We start from the raw sequence: 18,617 nt of genomic DNA, 5'->3' as shown, positions 1-18,617 counted from the left end.
GTGGGGCTGTGCTTTGGCAAAGTGGGTGGGGTTATATCCTTCCTGTTTGGCCCTGTCCGGGGGTGTCCTCGGATGGGGCCACAGTGTCTCCTGACCCCTCCTGTCTCAGCCTCCAGTATTTATGCTGCAGTAGTTTATGTGACGGGGGGCTAGGGTCAGTTTGTTACATCTGGAGTACTTCTCCTGTCCTATTCGGTGTCCTGTGTGAATCTAAGTGTGCGTTCTCTAATTCTCTCCTCTCTTTCTTTCTCTCTCTCGGAGGACCTGAGCCCTAGGACCATGCCCCAGGACTACCTGACATGATGACTCCTTGCTGTCCCCAGTCCACCTGGCCGTGCTGCTGCTCCAGTTTCAACTGACCTGAGCCCTAGGACCATGCCCCAGGAATACCTGACATGATGACTCCTTACTGTCCCCAGTCCACCTGACCATGCTGCTGCTCCAGTTTCAACTGTTCTGCCTTATTATTATTCGACCATGCTGGTCATTTATGAACATTTGAACATCTTGGCCATGTTCTGTTATAATCTCCACCCGGCACAGCCAGAAGAGGACTGGCCACCCCACATAGCCTGGTTCCTCTCTAGGTTTCTTCCTAGGTTTTGGCCGTTCTAGGGAGTTTTTCCTAGCCACCGTGCTTCTACACCTGCATTGCTTGCTGTTTGGGGTTTTAGACTGGGTTTCTGTACAGCACTTTGAGATATCAGCTGATGTACGAAGGGCTATATAAATACATTTGATTTGATTTGATTTGATTTGAAGTGTTTTTTTGAGAATTAACTTTGACAATCATGACTTACAGTAGTGTAATGCTTCTTTCCAGCACATAAACAGCTGATAATTCACTTGTGGTGTTTTGTTCTCAACTTCTCACAATACAGACAATGATAGTCTATAATTTATCTATTATCAATAAACACTTATCCTTCCTTATCTCTCGTAGTCATTCTTTGAATCTTAGAAAAATGGTATGCTAGTTCTGGTCTTTCTTTAAAAATAAACTATTGCTAGCTGGGGGTCACAGGAAACCCTCTTGTTAGCTGGGGGTCACAGGAAACCTCTTGCTAGCTGGGGGTCACAGTAAACCCTCTTGTTAGCTGGGGGTCACATGAAATCCTCTTATTAGCTGGGGGTCACAGGAAATCCTCTTAATAGCTGGGGGTCACAGGAAATCTTCTTGTTAGCTGGGGGTCACAGGAAATCCTATTGTTAGCTGGGGGTCACAGGAAATCCTCTTGTTAGCTGGGGGTCACAGGAAACCCTCTTGCTCGTTGTCTGTGGAACGCTGGCAAGCTGGATAACCTTTACAGCTTTGTCATAAGTGCCAAAGAGAGAGAGAGCCGTAATAGTCAGAAAGTACCCCACATACAAAAGCCTGCCTGTATGTTGTCTAGACATCACTACCTCCCCTATACCCTTTTCCCAAGTTCATCCAAGCCTTTCTGGGTAGAAATTAAACCCTTGGGCACAGGACAGATTTAGGATCAGCTTTACACGCTCCAAATCCAAAGGGGACGTACAGACAATCTGTCGTCGGATCCGTGTCTAGGGGCAACTTCGTCCTCCTCCATTCAATAATAGGATTCCATCATGAGAAAAGCTATGATGAGGTCCTCTGAGGATCAATTTCTTGTTCTTCACCATTGGTCCATGACAATAAGAGACCGTAAGGGCTGACCACGTGCTGTACAGTATATTTAAGTAATAATAAATCAAGGCTGTCAGCCAATCAGCATTCATGTCTCGAACCGCCCAGGTTTATAATAGTGCAGTAGATATCTTAGGCCACACACCAGCACATCTTTTATGAAGTGGATTGTCATCCTTATAATTACAACCTGTTACGAGGGGCTAATTACTTACAGTAGATGTGGTCCCTGTAGAGCCGTAACGTCACAAAGAGGAATAAATTATTCAACTCAAAATGTTTTAGCTCGTCCCACCTGTCACTTTTATTTAGGGCTCGGTTGCCGGACACTTTTAGGTCAAAAGGCCTAGAAGTATGATGATAAATGACTGCACAATTCAGTAGGAAGATCCTTCTTAGATCCTTGGTGGGTTATTGAAAATCGGACATCAAAGGCCACGCTACACTGAAGGTGAATGCGCTTGCCGAGTTAAATAATACAGCTATAAAGATTAAACTTTAATGGAATTTCAGTCATCAGAGACTAATTTGTGATTTAAGGCACTTGGTAAGAATCGGGGGAAAAAAACGAAAAAAAAAAGGTAATTTTGCGATCAGTTCCTGCCCAGAATGTAGGAGAAATGTCCAGATAGACCTATATTATATTATTATATTATTATATTTTTATATTATTATATTTTCAAGTGGAAGGGTAAGTATAATAAGACGCTCAAAACTTTGAACGTCCTCCTCTCTGAAATAAATTAAGCTCATCAAAGTGGGAAGTTTTTATAGATGCATAACTTTTTCTCCTCTGAAATTGAGAGTACTTGATCCTACAGATGAAAGACGGAAGAAGGCGAGGGGGGTATGTCTCGTCTCTTATCGGGTTACGAGGGAATTAATGAATCTTATGAAGTCATAAAACCCACCATGTTAATGTGGAGAATACGTCTGCGTCTCAAGTATGGTCAAGAAGTTAATGTGGAGAGAATACGTCTGCGTCTCAAGTATGGTCAAGAAGTTAATGTGGAGAATACGTCTGCTAATGAGTGACCATACAGCTAATGCTAACCCAATTAAATGTGGATCATACTAAATGTAGAAGGATGGTGATCTCTTGACCATAATTAATTTAATGTAGATTTATCTTAGACCTGACCTGACATAGCTTCTGGCCCTAGAATACATTCAGTAACACATAATATTAAGTTCCTTAATAATAAACCATTTATAAATAGTTTTACAGCGTTTACTTACCATTTGTTAATTATTCTTCCTACATTTGTAAATGTCAATAAGCAATCCGTAAATAGTCATTTACGCTTTTATAAAACACTATTTCAATTAAACTGATCTTTTTCATCAGCATAATAGACTAGCTGATGCTTAAGCAGGCCATTGAATTGCACAACACTTCCGGCGGCATCTCACCCCAATGCTAGGTGGCACATTTTCATACATTCTTATACCATATCAAATGTCAATAGCAAAAAAGTGACACAATATATACAAAAAACAAGCATAATTAATATGATTTTTTTTTTACATTTATTATAAACTTTTAAATCATTAATTAATTTCCTTGATTGAGCCGAGTCTACCTTTAACTCAACAGAAATACAGATACAGGCGAATGCAATTACAAATTGCGGAAACGATTGAACCACACTTTTGAAATGTTTGACTTTCTATCTTGTCAAAGCATTGAGCATATATATACGCGTGATAGAAAATGAATAGTATTTTATGGCTGCTTTTGTCCAATTACAACATTTCATGCACATAACTACAATAGCATCACAGCTGTATCATCAGATCAATACCGCCAAAAAAGACTCAAGTCACAGTATGTCTTTCTGTTTTATGTAGCATCCGTTGTGAGATATGTTCAACTCATCCAGTCCTGGACTCTTTCATTCCATGTTACATCTATTAATCAGGGTTCAGAGTTCAGAACATTTGATCAAATGTATTCCTCTGAGCTTCGAATGGATCCAGAGCTTTAATTAATTAAATTCAAGCTGATGTCAAGTTGAGGGAGGAGAGTGCACTGACAGGTAAGGTTCATAGGTGTTTGAAGAAAATATCTGCAACGGAGTCATGGCATGACAGTTATCAGGGGATGAGCAGCATACATGACATCCATATTACAATGGGATTTCATGCTGCTTGCAATGTTCCAGATAAGTGTCATATTAATGTCCCTAGAGTCGATAGAGGCTACGTGCCACAATGCATCATGCTGCAATTGATTCATATCATCTGGGTCACGCCTTCTTGGTGATTCACACCTCGTTTTGCTATTCCATGTCTATTTGTAGTGTAGCCCAGGTATTTCAAATTCATTCATGAGGAGTGTTAGATAATGTATGCACAAGAGAAAAAAAAGCGCATTCCATTTTCCTGGACATGCGACACATTGAGACTCCTGCTGAGTAAACGCCAGAGCAGGGCGTAAATGATGGAAGTGAGAAGGCAAAGGAGCCAGGAGATACACTAAGACTCTGTACGGATGCCGTGCCTGGTGCTCAACATGGTAGAGATGATCATTGCCATGCTAAGGGAGCTGAACAAGCGACTGATGAGGTTTCCCACTGAAGCAGTTATGCTATGGAAATCAGGCTACGGCTCTAAGTAGTAAAATATGATCAGGTGTGTTTAAAATATGTCCCAGAGGGTAAGCTCACGGTCTGGATTCCTTTGAGCAATGGGTGAGCGAGAGAAACTGCTTATTCCCCCGGTGAGAAAGAAAAGTCTATAAATGTTTGCACTACCTTGACAGGCACGGTTACAGAGCACCCGCAGCACGTAATAAGCCAATGGTTTGACTTAAAAAGCGAACACGGGTCGTGACCTTGGGACTAGAAGGCTCTATCTGCTCATAAGCATAGTTCTGAGATAGTGAGCATTACATTTTTCACATCCCAGAACTATTTTGTTGTAAATTCTTCAGTCATAAACCATTATTAAGGTCCTCACTTTAAAGTGCAGAGTATCAAAATCCTAAGACATTTTTTGTAAATAATAATTTTAAGGGCGGTGCAATCGTTGATAGTACCTTAGGGCTCTGAAATATCTGATCTGGGATCAGACGTGACGTTCTATGTTGAACCGAATGTTACAAATAGTGACATTTCAAAAGAAAAGTTCAGACATGTGATTAAATAACGAGAATACCCTTCCTTCTTTCTAATCACATACAATCCATGTTCATACATTTGTTAAAGCGATAGTTCCCTAAAATGACAAATACACTATATCCTATGGATCACTGGCAACATTGCTTAAAGCGAAGCTCTGGATGAGTGAACTACTATATATACACTGAGAGTACAAGACATTAGGAACACCTGTTCTTTCCTTGACATGATCCCTTGTTGATGTCACTTGTTAAATCCACTTCAATCGGTGTAGATGAAGGTGAAGAGACAGGTTAAAGAAGGATTTTTAAGCCTTGAAACATGGATTGTGTTTGTGTGCCATTCAGAGGGTGAATTGGCAAGACAAAAGATGTAAGTGCTTTTGAATGGGATGTGGTAGTAGGCGCACCGGTTTGAGTGTCAAGAATTACAACACAGCTGGGTTTTTCACGCTCAACAGTTTCCCGTGTGTATCAAGAATGGTCCACCACCCAAAGGACATCCAGCCAACTTGACACAACTGTGGAAAGCACTGAAGTCAACATGGGCCAGCAACCCTGTGGAACGCGTTTGACATCTTTTAGAGTCTACTCCCCGACGAATTGAGGCTCTTCTGAGGGCAAAAGGGGGTACAACTCAATATTAGGAAGGTGTTCCTAATGTTTTGTACACTCAGTGTATTTTCTGGTCTCTGACACCCAAAGTCAGTAAACTACTTGCTAGTTATGGTAACAATGACACTGGGAGTCAGGAAGCAGGTGCAGTTGGTGAGTACAATACTGACCATAGAGTGATACAAAACAAGAGAAGAGTCTGGAGCATGAACACAGAACCAATACTGTCTGAACAGTGATGCTAGGGAGTGCTGGATAAAGGGATCAAGAATGTTGTCCACCGGACCCAACACCGCTCCTCTGGACAGTACCCTACCCAGTCAACCAGGTACTGGAGCTGACCCCCATGACGTCAGAAGTCCAGGAGGGATCTGACGGCATAGGCAGGGCTTCCCTCTATGTCCAGGGGAGGCGGAGAGGTGTCGTGGGGGACGACTTCAGCCAGGGGACCAGGAACTACCGGCCTGAGGAGGGAAACATGAAAAGAGGGTGAGATCCGGTAGTAAGTGGGGAGCTGTAATCTATATGTCACTTCGTAGACCTTCTGGAGAACCTTGAATGGTCCCCCAAACCGAGGGCTCAGCTTCTTACAGGGCAGGCAGAAGGTTCCAGGTGGAGATCCAGACGCGATCACCAGGATAGAACACGAGACCTCACTGCGGTGGCGATCTGCCTGCTCATTCTGGCAGCGGATGGTGCACTGGAGACTCAAGCGGGCATCGTTCCAAACCTCTTCTGCACGCCTGAACCACTTGTCCACATCTCTTGCTTCGGTCTGGCTTGGTATCTACGGAGCCATGGCTGGCTGATAACCCAGAACACACTGGAAGGGAGTCAGCCCGGTGGAGGAGTGATTAATTCTGGGCGTACTCCACCCAGGGAATGAATCGGGCCCATTCCCCCTGCTGGTCCTGGCAGTGACTCCTCAGGAACCGGCCCAGCTCCTAGTTCATCCTCTTCACCTGCCTGTTAAACTGAGGCCGGTACCCAGAAGTGAGGCTGACCGTGACTCCCAGCTTCTCCATAAAGTCTTTCCATGCCCTTGACATGAATTGGGGGCCACGGTCGGAGACTATGTCCTCCGGAAGGCCATAGTGCCGGAAGACCTACTTGTACAGTGCCTCAGCGACCTGGAGCGTGCCGGGAGATTTAGTTTGGGCACATAAGGGACAGGAGTTGACGTAGTGAGTGACATCCTTCCCCAAGGTGGGCAACCAGTACTTTCCGGAGATTAATTAAATAATGCGGATGATACCTGGATGTCCAGCTATGACAGACATGTGTGCCCAAGTCAGTAGCTGATACCCGTGGGAATGTAGGTGCGCTCAGCAGGACAGGTAGCAGGTGCGGGTTCCCTCTCCAGGGCCTGGCGAAAGTCCACATCTACATCCCAGAGCACAGGGGCTATGACTCGAGAGGGCGGAATTATTGTTGCAGTCAGGACAGGAACCTCTCCCGAGTTGTAGAGACGGGACAGGGCATTGGCTTTGGTGTTCTTTGAACCTGGGCGATATGTCAGAGTGAAATCGAATCTAGTGAAAAAGGTCCCACCTTGTTTGGTGCGGGTTCAGCCGCCTCGCTGTCCTTATGTACTCCAGGTTCCAATGGTCGGCGAGGATGAGAAATGGGTCCTCAGCACACTCCAGCGAGTGTCTCCACTCCTCTATTTCCAACTTCACCGACAGGAGATCCCAATCGCCGACATCATAGTTCCTCTCTGCAGGAGACAGTTTATTTGAGTAATACGCACATGGATACAATCTACCTACAATCTATACTACCATCTACCTTCTTACCATCCCTCATCACTTCCTTGCTGGCTGATCTGGTATCCCAGAAAGGAGACAGCCTCCTGATGGAATTGGAAATTCTCCACTTTGACATATAAGTGGTTTGCCAGGAGGTGCACCAGAACTGCTCATACATGAGCGATGTGATCCTGTAACGTAGCCAAGTAGACCAGGATGTTGTCGATACACACGATCACCTGGCATCCGAGCATAAGGCATCACCAAGTACTCGTAGTGACCAGACACCGTGCTGAAAACTGTTTTCCATTGATCCCCCCTCCCGGATGCGGATAAGATTGTAGGCACTCCGCAGGCCAATTAGGTAAAGAACCGGGCCCCGCTAGTGGTGATGGAGTTCAAACCTCTGTAATCAATGCAATTACAAATAACCTGTGTTATCTATGGCAGTGTGTCTCTCCATGTTATTTGTAACGTGTGTTTGCTCAAATGAGACCGCCAATACAATGTCTGATTAATGTAATCCCCCCCACCTGGCTAAAGTAGTTAAAAGAAGGAGCGCCAATGTGTTCGTCAATGAGATGATTACCAAACCAACCAACCACCCCATATTGCTGTAACAAATATATTTATTTGTGACCATTAACAATGCTAACAATCTTCCTCTTTACTCTGTGATTCCTCTCGATCACCACAATGGACGCCTGAAAAGAGAATGAAACCGGCGCGTTATTGACTCCAACACGGAAGCTACGTGTGTCCTCACGTGTCATGTTCTCCGATAGGACTATTGTATATGTATTAAATGATTTAAAGCTGATACATGGCCTCTACCATCGGCTGACAGCGCATGCTGGCTCTAGTCATTGTAGAGCGGGTCTCAGTCCTCCCTTCATTTCTATGTTAGCACCCTGGGCATGGAAATGCATTGATGTACTGCGTCATTAAAGGGCATTGTATAAAGCCACTCCAAACATCCAAACAACGAAACGTCAGGATAAAGAGCCACTGTTAATGACATCCCCTCCTGTTGCTCAACTAAAACGGAGTCTAATATTCCCTCTGTTCTCCCTATCACGGCTGTCGGAATATTTTTTTTCCAGTGTTTGCTTTGCCTAATGCTCCCCCACCGACGATGGCTCAGTAATAATTACATCTTCACGCCGCAGTTCAGAGCTGATCCCATGATGTTCCATCATGCCTGTTTCTGCGGGATGAAAGCTTCAGCAGAGCCTACACAGAAGGCCTAATGAAAGACATTCCGTTTAATCTCTTATTTTTACCCCGAACGCGAAAGGAAACATGTCACTATCAAGCGTTATGTTCATGTTTGCTGCATTGCTTGCTGTTTGGGGTTTTAGGCTGGGTTTCTGCACAGCACTTTGTGACATCGGCTGATGTAAAAAGGGCCTTTATAAATATATTTGATTGATTGAGTAATTTACAAATGTAGTTGTATTAATGTGTTTATTAAGTGAGCACTCACATGATTCTAACTAATTCCAACAATGCACATAATGCTAGATGGATTATGTGATTTGAAAAGGTCATATGAAAAGGGATATCAAATCTATGACCCAAATGTGGCCTTATTTACTATCACATTCTGAAAGGGTCTCTTGTAAACACCCACGGGACATGTACAGTATAACTGTGTTTATGAGAATGAAGGGGTCAAGGGTCCAGATATTCTCCAGATATTCAGATATGCGCATCCGCGACTCTCACAGCTGGGATTAATTCAAATCAAAAAATCAAATCAAATTTTATTTGTCACATACACATGGTTAGCAGATGTTAATGCGAGTGTAGCGAAATGCTTGTGCTTCTAGTTCCGACAATGCAGTAATAACAAGTAATCTAACTAACAATTCCAAAACTACTGTCTTGTACACAGTGTAAGGGGATAAAGAATATGTACATAAGGATATATGAATGAGTGATGGTACAGAGCAGCATAGGCAAGATACAGTAGATGGTATCGAGTACAGTATATACATATGAGATAAGTATGTAAACAAAGTGGCAGGGTTAAAGTGGCTAGTGATACATGTATTACATAAGGATACAGTCGATGATATAGAGTACAGTATATACGTATGCATATGAGATGAATAATGTAGGGTAAGTAACATTATATAAGGTAGCATTGTTTAAAGTGGCTAGTGATATATTTACATCATTTCCCATCAATTCCCATTATTAAAGTGGCTGGAGTTGAGTCAGTGTCAGTGTGTTGGCAGCAGCCACTCAATGTTAGTGGTGGCTGTTTAACAGTCTGATGGCCTTGAGATAGAAGCTGTTTTTCAGTCTCTCGGTCCCAGCTTTGATGCACCTGTACTGACCTCGCCTTCTGGATGATAGCGGGGTGAACAGGCAGTGGCTCGGGTGGTTGATGTCCTTGATGATCTTTATGGCCTTCCTGTGACATCGGGTGGTGTAGGTGTCCTGGAGGGCAGGTAGTTTGCCCCCGGTGATGCGTTGTGCAGACCTCACTACCCTCTGGAGAGCCTTATGGTTGAGGGCGGAGCAGTTGCCGTACCAGGCGGTGATACAGCCCGCCAGGATGCTCTCGATTGTGCATCTGTAGAAGTTTGTGAGTGCTTTTGGTGACAAGCCGAATTTCTTCAGCCTCCTGAGGTTGAAGAGGCGCTGCTGCGCCTTCTTCACAATGCTGTCTGTGTGAGTGGACCAATTCAGTTTGTCTGTGATGTGTATGCCGAGGAACTTAAAACTTGCTACCCTCTCCACTACTGTTCCATCGGTGTGGATAGGGGGGTGTTCCCTCTGCTGTTTCCTGAAGTCCACAATCATCTCCTTAGTTTTGTTGACGTTGAGTGTGAGGTTATTTTCCTGACACCACACTCCGAGGGCCCTCACCTCCTCCCTGTAGGCCGTCTCGTCGTTGTTGGTAATCAAGCCTACCACTGTTGTGTCGTCCGCAAACTTGATGATTGAGTTGGAGGCGTGCGTGGCCACGCAGTCGTGGGTGAACAGGGAGTACAGGAGAGGGCTCAGAACGCACCCTTGTGGGGCCCCAGTGTTGAGGATCAGCGGGGAGGAGATGTTGTTGCCTACCCTCACCACCTGGGGGCGGCCCGTCAGGAAGTCCAGTACCCAGTTGCACAGGGCGGGGTGGAGACCCAGGGTCTCGAGCTTGATGACGAGCTTGGAGGGTACTATGGTGTTGAATGCCGAGCTGTAGTCGATGAACAGCATTCTCACATAGGTATTCCTCTTGTCCAGATGGGTTAGGGCAGTGTGCAGTGTGCACTTATAGCCTGACGTTAGGAACAGCATTGCTATTTTTAATTGGCTCATATGCACAGTGTCTTCTAGCATAGTGTCTTCCTCACACAGAGAGGTGTCAGACAATATTTCTCTCGCTGGATTCATCTCAAGGATATTACTACAGCCGTCAAACGGCCAAGCTTCTAATTTGGCACATACCCCATATTTTACCATGTTTCAGCATTAATTATGTATTGATCATGGTTAATTGGGCGTTTCGATCTACGCTCCAGTTCATTTCACTGAGGCAAAGGGTCAGTTTCAATGTGATTAAAGCTGCATCCGAACTGAGAGGAACAGAGGCCATTCCAAGCGCTCTCTGAACTGAGAGGAACAGAGGCCATTCCAAGCGCTCTCTGAACTGAGAGGAACAGAGGCCATTCCAAGCGCTCTCTCTCTCTCTCTCTCTCTCTCTCTCTCTCTCTCTCTCTCTCTCTCTCTCTCTCTCTCTCTCCCTCTCTCTCCCTCTCTCTCTCTCTCTCTCTCTCTCTCTCTCTCTCTCTCTCTCTCTCTCTCTCTGTGTTCTTTTAATGCTGCTCCACATGCACAAGGGTGGGAATCGTTCAATAGATGTTGATCACATTACACAACCCTATCATCCCCATGACGATAATCAGACTCAAACAAATGCATCTGATCTGTTTCATTAACTCACATGATGTCCGCAGTCGTCCAAACTGTTCTCGATGTTCTACACATTTTTTCTTCCTTCCTTTAACAACATGCAGACTAGGTATTTTTGTAATGGGACATAACCCTATCATTCACATGGTACATCCATTTTATCCCAAAATCATAATTCGGCTCTGGATCCTTTTTCTTATTTTACTTCATTACACAACTAGATTAGCAATACATGAACTAGATTAACAAGACATGAACTAGATTAACAAAACATTAACTAGATTAACAATACATTAACTAGATTAGCAATACATGAACTAGATTAACAAGACATGAACTAGATTAACAATACATGAACTAGATTAACAATACATGAACTAGATTAGCAATACATGAACTAGATTAACAATACATGAACTAGATTAGCAATACATGAACTAGATTAACAATACATGAACTAGATTAGCAATACATGAACTAGATTAACAATACATTAACTATTTAAAAAAACATGAACTATTTAAAAAAAACATGAACTAGATTAACAAAACATTAACTAGATTAACAAAACATGAACTGCAGTATATTAACAATACATGAACTAGATTAGCAATACATGAACTAGATTAACAAACCTTGAGCTAGACTAACAATACATTAACTAGATTAACAGATATGAACTAAATTAACAAACCTTGAGCTAGACTAACAATACATGAACTAGATTAACAGACATGAACTAGATTAACAAACCTTGAGCTAGACTAACAATACATGAACTAGATTAAAAAAACATGAACTAAGGTATATTTACAAAACATGAACTAGATTAACAAAACATCAACAATATAGCCTATTGTACTGTTTCTAGATTAACAAGACATTAACTAGATTAACAGATATGAACTAGATTAACAAGCCTTGAGCTAGATTAACAATACATGAACTAGATTAACAAAACATGAACTAGATTAACAAAACATGAACTAGAGTATATTAATTAACAGATTAAAAAAAACTATTCCATATGTCTAAACTGACATGTTGATTTTTTTAAAGACGGTCATAACATCAATAATTTAGCTATTTGATCTAGATTTGAATAAATATTGAATTTGGCCTTTATTACTATAGCCATAGAAACGCATTAAACAACACATTCATAAATGGCCAAAAAAAGAGAGTCGGAAAAATTAGGAATAAGGTTTTGAGGTGTCTGTCCTATATCTTGGTGATATACTGTAAGAAAGCTCATGAAATATTTGTGGGTTTTTTTTACACAAATTTAATCCCTTATTTTTTGTTGCTACAAACATACTTGCATACTGCCTTTATTTTGTACGGGTTAGCTTTAGATGAGTCCTGTACGGGTTAGCTTTAGATGAGTCCTGTATAGGTTAGCTTTAGATGAGTCCTGTATGGGTTAGCTTTAGATGAGTCCTGTACGGGTTAGCTTTAGATGAGTCCTGTACGGGTTAGCTTTAGATGAGTCCTGTACGGGTTAGCTTTAGATGAGTCTTGTACGGGTTAGCTTTAGATGAGTCCTGTACGGGTTAGCTTTAGATGAGTCCTGTACAGGTTAGCTTTAGATGAGTCCTGTATAGGTTAGCTTTAGATGAGTCCTGTACGGGTTAGCTTTAGATGAGTCCTGTACGGGTTAGCTTTAGATGAGTCTTGTATGGGTTAGCTTTAGATGAGTCCTGTACGGGTTAGCTTTAGATGAGTCCTGTACAGGTTAGCTTTAGATGAGTCCTGTACGGGTTAGCTTTAGATGAGTCTTGTATGGGTTAGCTTTAGATGAGTCCTGTATAGGTTAGCTTTAGATGAGTCCTGTACGGGTTAGCTTTAGATGAGTCCTGTACGGGTTAGCTTTAGATGAGTCTTGTATGGGTTAGCTTTAGATGAGTCCTGTATAGGTTAGCTTTAGATGAGTCCTGTACGGGTTAGCTTTAGATGAGTCCTGTACGGGTTAGCTTTAGATGAGTCCTGTACGGGTTAGCTTTAGATGAGTCTTGTACGGGTTAGCTTTAGATGAGTCCTGTATGGGTTAGCTTTAGATGAGTCCTGTATAGGTTAGCTTTAGATGAGTCCTGTACGGGTTAGCTTTAGATGAGTCCTGTATGGGTTTGCTTTAGATGAGTCCTGTACGGGTTAGCTTTAGATGAGTCCTGTACGGGTTAGCTTTAGATGAGTCCTGTACAGGTTAGCTTTAGATGAGTCCTGTACGGGTTAGCTTTAGATGAGTCCTGTATGGGTTAGCTTTAGATGAGTCCTGTACGGGTTAGCTTTAGATGAGTCCTGTATGGGTTAGCTTTAGATGAGTCCTGTATGGGTTTGCTTTAGATAAATCCTGTATGGGTTAGCTTTAGATGAGTCCTGTACGGGTTAGCTTTAGATGAGTCCTGTACGGGTTAGCTTTAGATGAGTCCTGTACAGGTTAGCTTTAGATGAGTCCTGTACGGGTTAGCTTTAGATGAGTCCTGTATGGGTTAGCTTTAGATGAGTCCTGTACGGGTTAGCTTTAGATAAGTCCTGTACAGGTTAGCTTTAGATGAGTCCTGTACGGGTTAGCTTTAGATGAGTCCTGTACGGGTTAGCTTTAGATGAGTCCTGTACTGGTTAGCTTTAGATAGGTCCTGGACGGGTTAGCTTTAGATGAGTCCTGTACGGGTTAGCTTGAGATGAGTCCTGTATGGGTTAGCTTTAGATGAGTCTTGTACGGGTTAGCTTTAGATGAGTCCTGTACGGGTTAGCTTTAGATGAGTCCTGTACGGGTTAGCTTTAGATGAGTCCTGTACGGGTTAGCTTTAGATGAGTCCTGTACGGGTTAGCTTTAGATGAGTCCTGTACGGGTTAGCTTTAGATGAGTCCTGTACAGGTTAGCTTTAGATGAGTCCTGTACGGGTTAGCTTTAGATAGGTCCTGGACGGGTTAGCTTTAGATGAGTCCTGTACGAGTTAGCTTTAGATGAGTCCTGTATGGGTTAGCTTTAGATGAGTCCTGTATGGGTTAGCTTTAGATGAGTCCTGTACGGGTTAGCTTTAGATGAGTCCTGTACGGGTTAGCTTTAGATGAGTCCTGTATGGGTTAGCTTTAGATGAGTCCTGTATGGGTTAGCTTTAGATGAGTCCTGTACGGGTTAGCTTTAGATGAGTCCTGTACGGGTTAGCTTTAGATGAGTCCTGTACAGGTTAGCTTTAGATTAGTCCTGTACGGGTTAGCTTTAGATGAGTCTTGTATGGGTTAGCTTTAGATGAGTCCTGTATGGGTTAGCTTTAGATGAGTCCTGTATGGGTTTGCTTTAGATAAATCCTGTATGGGTTAGCTTTAGATGAGTCCTGTATGGGTTAGCTTTAGATGAGTCCTGTACGGGTTAGCTTTAGATTAGTCCTGTACGGGTTAGCTTTAGATGAGTCCTGTATGGGTTAGCTTTAGATAGGTCCTGTGCGGGTTAGCTTTAGATGAGTCCGGTACGGGTTAGCTTTAGATGAGTCCTGTGACACTTGTGTGGGTTGTAGAGAAAACAGAGAACACCACCATGTTCGTGAGAGTCTCCCTTTGCTCTATCGCGAATACATGCGACGTACATTTCAGTGAGAAAAAAAAATTGATTTTCGGGATGTCTCCTGGTCTGATAAACAGTGTTGTGGCTCTACCACTTTTCACCACAGATGCGGAAAGGGCAACACAGGTGGATGTGGTGGATTGACAAGTAGACCATGCAAAAAAATCAGATATCTCTAGTTTAAACTGACGAATTGTGATGGGAATATTTGTATTGTGTTTCTTAGATTGACGCACCGGTGCGCCAATACGTTCTAGGGGGTTAACAAGTGTATTATCATTCTGGCATTATCTAGCTCTATTTGTGATATTTTACCTTGCATCGTTAGCTTGCAACGTGATCAACCCTCTAATGACATCTGCAATGTTGTAGACGATGACCATCTGATTACGTGTTTGTTAATATAGCTATAGCCATCAGTCTGGTGTGTTTTCACAGTCTTCACTCACACACTGGAAGTTTGTCAAGGTCCCGACATCCTGCTACAGAGATTTTTGATATTTGGGGTGTGCGTGCATTACTCGAACGTGACGTTTGACGGCAAACAGAAAACGCCTCTATAATCCTGTCCTGCTTTGGGGATGTGGCATGGCTGCAGCTGCCTTCGAGTGGTTTCTCCGACACACTCTCCAACCCCTCTCATGCATCACTGGTTCTAATGGGGTTTCCTGCAGAGTAGGAGCCCCCATCAACAACACTCACTTAGGACCAAAGGTTTATTTAAGACGTTTTTGGGCGCTACCTTGCACATTAGGGAAATGGCGGTACAGCAGGACTGAGTAAATGCATTTCCACCCCAGCAGTGGCCCACTGCGACAGCTTTTACCTTACCCCATCCATGTCAATGCTTGTTTTCAAAAGTATCACCAAAGTTAAAAAGCACTCTTCATGTGACTTACAAGGGGAGGTATGACATAGAAAAGCGTTTGAAGGGGAAATTATGAAAGCCAGGTTTTGTCATTTGAATCGTTTGAAGAGACATTGTGGAGTGTTATCAGGTTCCTTTCAACAGGATTTTTTTATTTTTTATCTTTCCGAGTGATGTTCTAGAACCTGAAAGAACAGGACGGGTTTCGACACACATTTATCTTTCACTTCGACTCTATAGGTAACCAAGGGCTACGTGTCCTTCAAGTGGCTTTACTCAAAAATACATAAAAAATATATATACAGTGCCTTGCGAAAGTATTCGGCCCCCTTGAACTTTGCGACCTTTTGCCACATTTCAGGCTTCAAACATAAAGATATAAAACTGTATTTTTTTGTGAAGAATCAACAACAAGTGGGACACAATCATGAAGTGGAACGACATTTATTGGATATTTCAAACTTTCTTAACAAATCAAAAACTGAAAAATTGGGCGTGCAAAATGATTCAGCCCCCTTAAGTTAATACTTTGTAGCGCCACCTTTTGCTGCGATTACAGCTGTAAGTCGCTTGGGGTATGTCTATCAGTTTTGCACATCGAGAGACTGACATTTTTTTCCCATTCCTCCTTGCAAAACAGCTCGAGCTCAGTGAGGTTGGATGGAGAGAATTTGTGAACAGCAGTTTTCAGTTATTTCCACAGATTCTCGATTGGATTCAGGTCTGGACTTTGACTTGGCCATTCTAACACCTGGATATGTTTATTTTTGAACCATTCCATTGTAGATTTTGCTTTATGTTTTGGATCATTGTCTTGTTGGATGAAAAATCTCCGTCCCAGTCTCAGGTCTTTTGCAGACAGGTTTTCTTCCAGAATGGTCCTGTATTTGGCTCCATCCATCTTCCCATCAATTTTAACCATCTTCCCTGTCCCTGCTGAAGAAAAGCAGGCCCAAACCATGATGCTGCCACCACCATGTTTGACAGTGGGGATGGTGTGTTCAGCTGTGTTGCTTTTACGCCAAACATAACGTTTTGCATTGTTGCCAAAAAGTTCAATTTTGGTTTCATCTGACCAGAGCACCTTCTTCCACATGTTTGGTGTGTCTCCCAGGTGGCTTGTGGCAAACTTTAAACAACACTTTTTATGGATATCTTTAAGAAATGGCTTTCTTCTTGCCACTCTTCCATAAAGGCCAGATTTGTGCAATATACGACTGATTGTTGTCCTATGGACAGAGTCTCCCACCTCAGCTGTAGATCTCTGCAGTTCATCCAGAGTGATCATGGGCCTCTTGGCTGCATCTCTGATCAGTCTTCTCCTTGTATGAGCTGAAAGTTTAGAGGGACGGCCAGGTCTTGGTAGATTTGCAGTGGTCTGATACTCCTTCCATTTCAATATTATCGCTTGCACAGTGCTCCTTGGGATGTTTAAAGCTTGGGAAATCTTTTTGTATCCAAATCCGGCTTTAAACTTCTTCACAACAGTATCTCGGACCTGCCTGGTGTGTTCCTTGTTCTTCATGACGCTCTCTGCTCTTTTAACGGACCTCTGAGAATATCACAGTGCAGCTGCATTTATACGGAGACTTGATTACACACAGGTGGATTGTATTTATCATCATTAATCATTTAGGTCAACATTGGATCATTCAGAGATCCTCATTGAACTTCTGGAGAGAGTTTGCTGCAATGAAAGTAAAGGGGCTGAATAATTTTGCACGCCCAATTTTTCAGTTTTTGATTTGTTCAAAAAGTTTGAAATATCCAATAAATGTCGTTCCACTTCATGATTGTGTCCCACTTGTTGTTGATTCTTCACAAAAAAATACAGTTTTATATCTTTATGTTTGAAGCCTGAAATGTGGCAAAAGGTCGCAAAGTTCAAGGGGGCCGAATACTTTCGCAAGGCACTGTATTTTGGGGATCAGAGTAAAAGTTTCTTCCAGTAGAAGAGTAATCAAATCACATAAAATTATATTTGTCACATGCAGTAATTACATTTTTAAAGAAAAAAAAAATACTGTACCAGTCAAAAGTTTGGACACACCTACTCATTCAAGGGTTTTTCTTACTTCTTTTCTATTTTGTACATTGTAGAATAATAGTGAAGACATCAAAATGATGAAATAACACATATGGAATCATGTAGTAAGCAAAACATTTTTAAAGAAATCAAAATATATTTTATTAAAGAAATTGCTGTCCAAAATAAATGCTTGACGGAGTTCAAGTAACAGACACATCTCAACATCAACTGTTCAGAGGAGACTGCGAGAATCAGGTTTTCATGGTCAAATTTCTGCAAAGAAACCACTACTAAAGGACACCAATAAGAAGAAGAGACTTGCTTGGGCCAAGAAAAACGAGCAATGGACATTAGACCGGTGGAGAATCTGTCATTTGGTCTGATGAGTCCAAATTTGGGATTTTTGGTTTCATCCGACATGTCTTTGTGAGACACTGAGTAGGTGAATGGATGATCTTCGCATGTGTGGTTCCCACCGTGAATCATGGAGGCAGAGGTGTGATGGTGTGGGGGTGCATTTCTGGTGACAATGTCAGTGATTTATTTAGAATTCAAGGCACACTTAACCAGCATGGCTACCACAGCATTCTGCAGTGATATGCCATACCATCTGATTTGAGCTTAGTGGGACTATCATTTGTTTTCAACAGGACAATGACCGAACACACCTCTGGGCTGTGTAAGGGCTATTTGACCAAGAAGGAGAGTGATGGAGTGCTGCTTCAGATGACCTGGCCTCCACAATCACCTAATCTCAAACCAATTGAGATGGTTTGGGATAAGTTGAACCCAAGAATGAAGGAAAAGCAGCCACAAGTGCTCAGCATATGTGGGAACTCCTTCAAGACTGTTGGAAAAGCATTCCATGTGAAGCTGGTTGAGAGAATGCCAAGAGTGTGCAAAACTGTCATCAAGGCAAAGGGTAGCTACTTTGAATAATCTAAAATCTAAAATAAATGTTGATTTGTATAACACTTTTTTGGTAACTATATGATTCCATATTTTTTTACTTCACAGTTTCGATGTCCTCACTATTATTCTACAATGTAGAAAATATTAAAATAAAGAGACCCCTACCATGGGAAACTTTTGACTGGTACTGTATATA

This window comes from Oncorhynchus mykiss, chromosome 11 (assembly GCF_057628025.1).
Source record: "Oncorhynchus mykiss isolate SJ-2025 chromosome 11, ASM5762802v1, whole genome shotgun sequence".
NCBI lineage: Eukaryota > Metazoa > Chordata > Actinopteri > Salmoniformes > Salmonidae > Oncorhynchus > Oncorhynchus mykiss.
The sequence above is the reverse complement of the archived record's forward strand: the minus strand, read 5'-3'. Positions refer to the sequence as shown.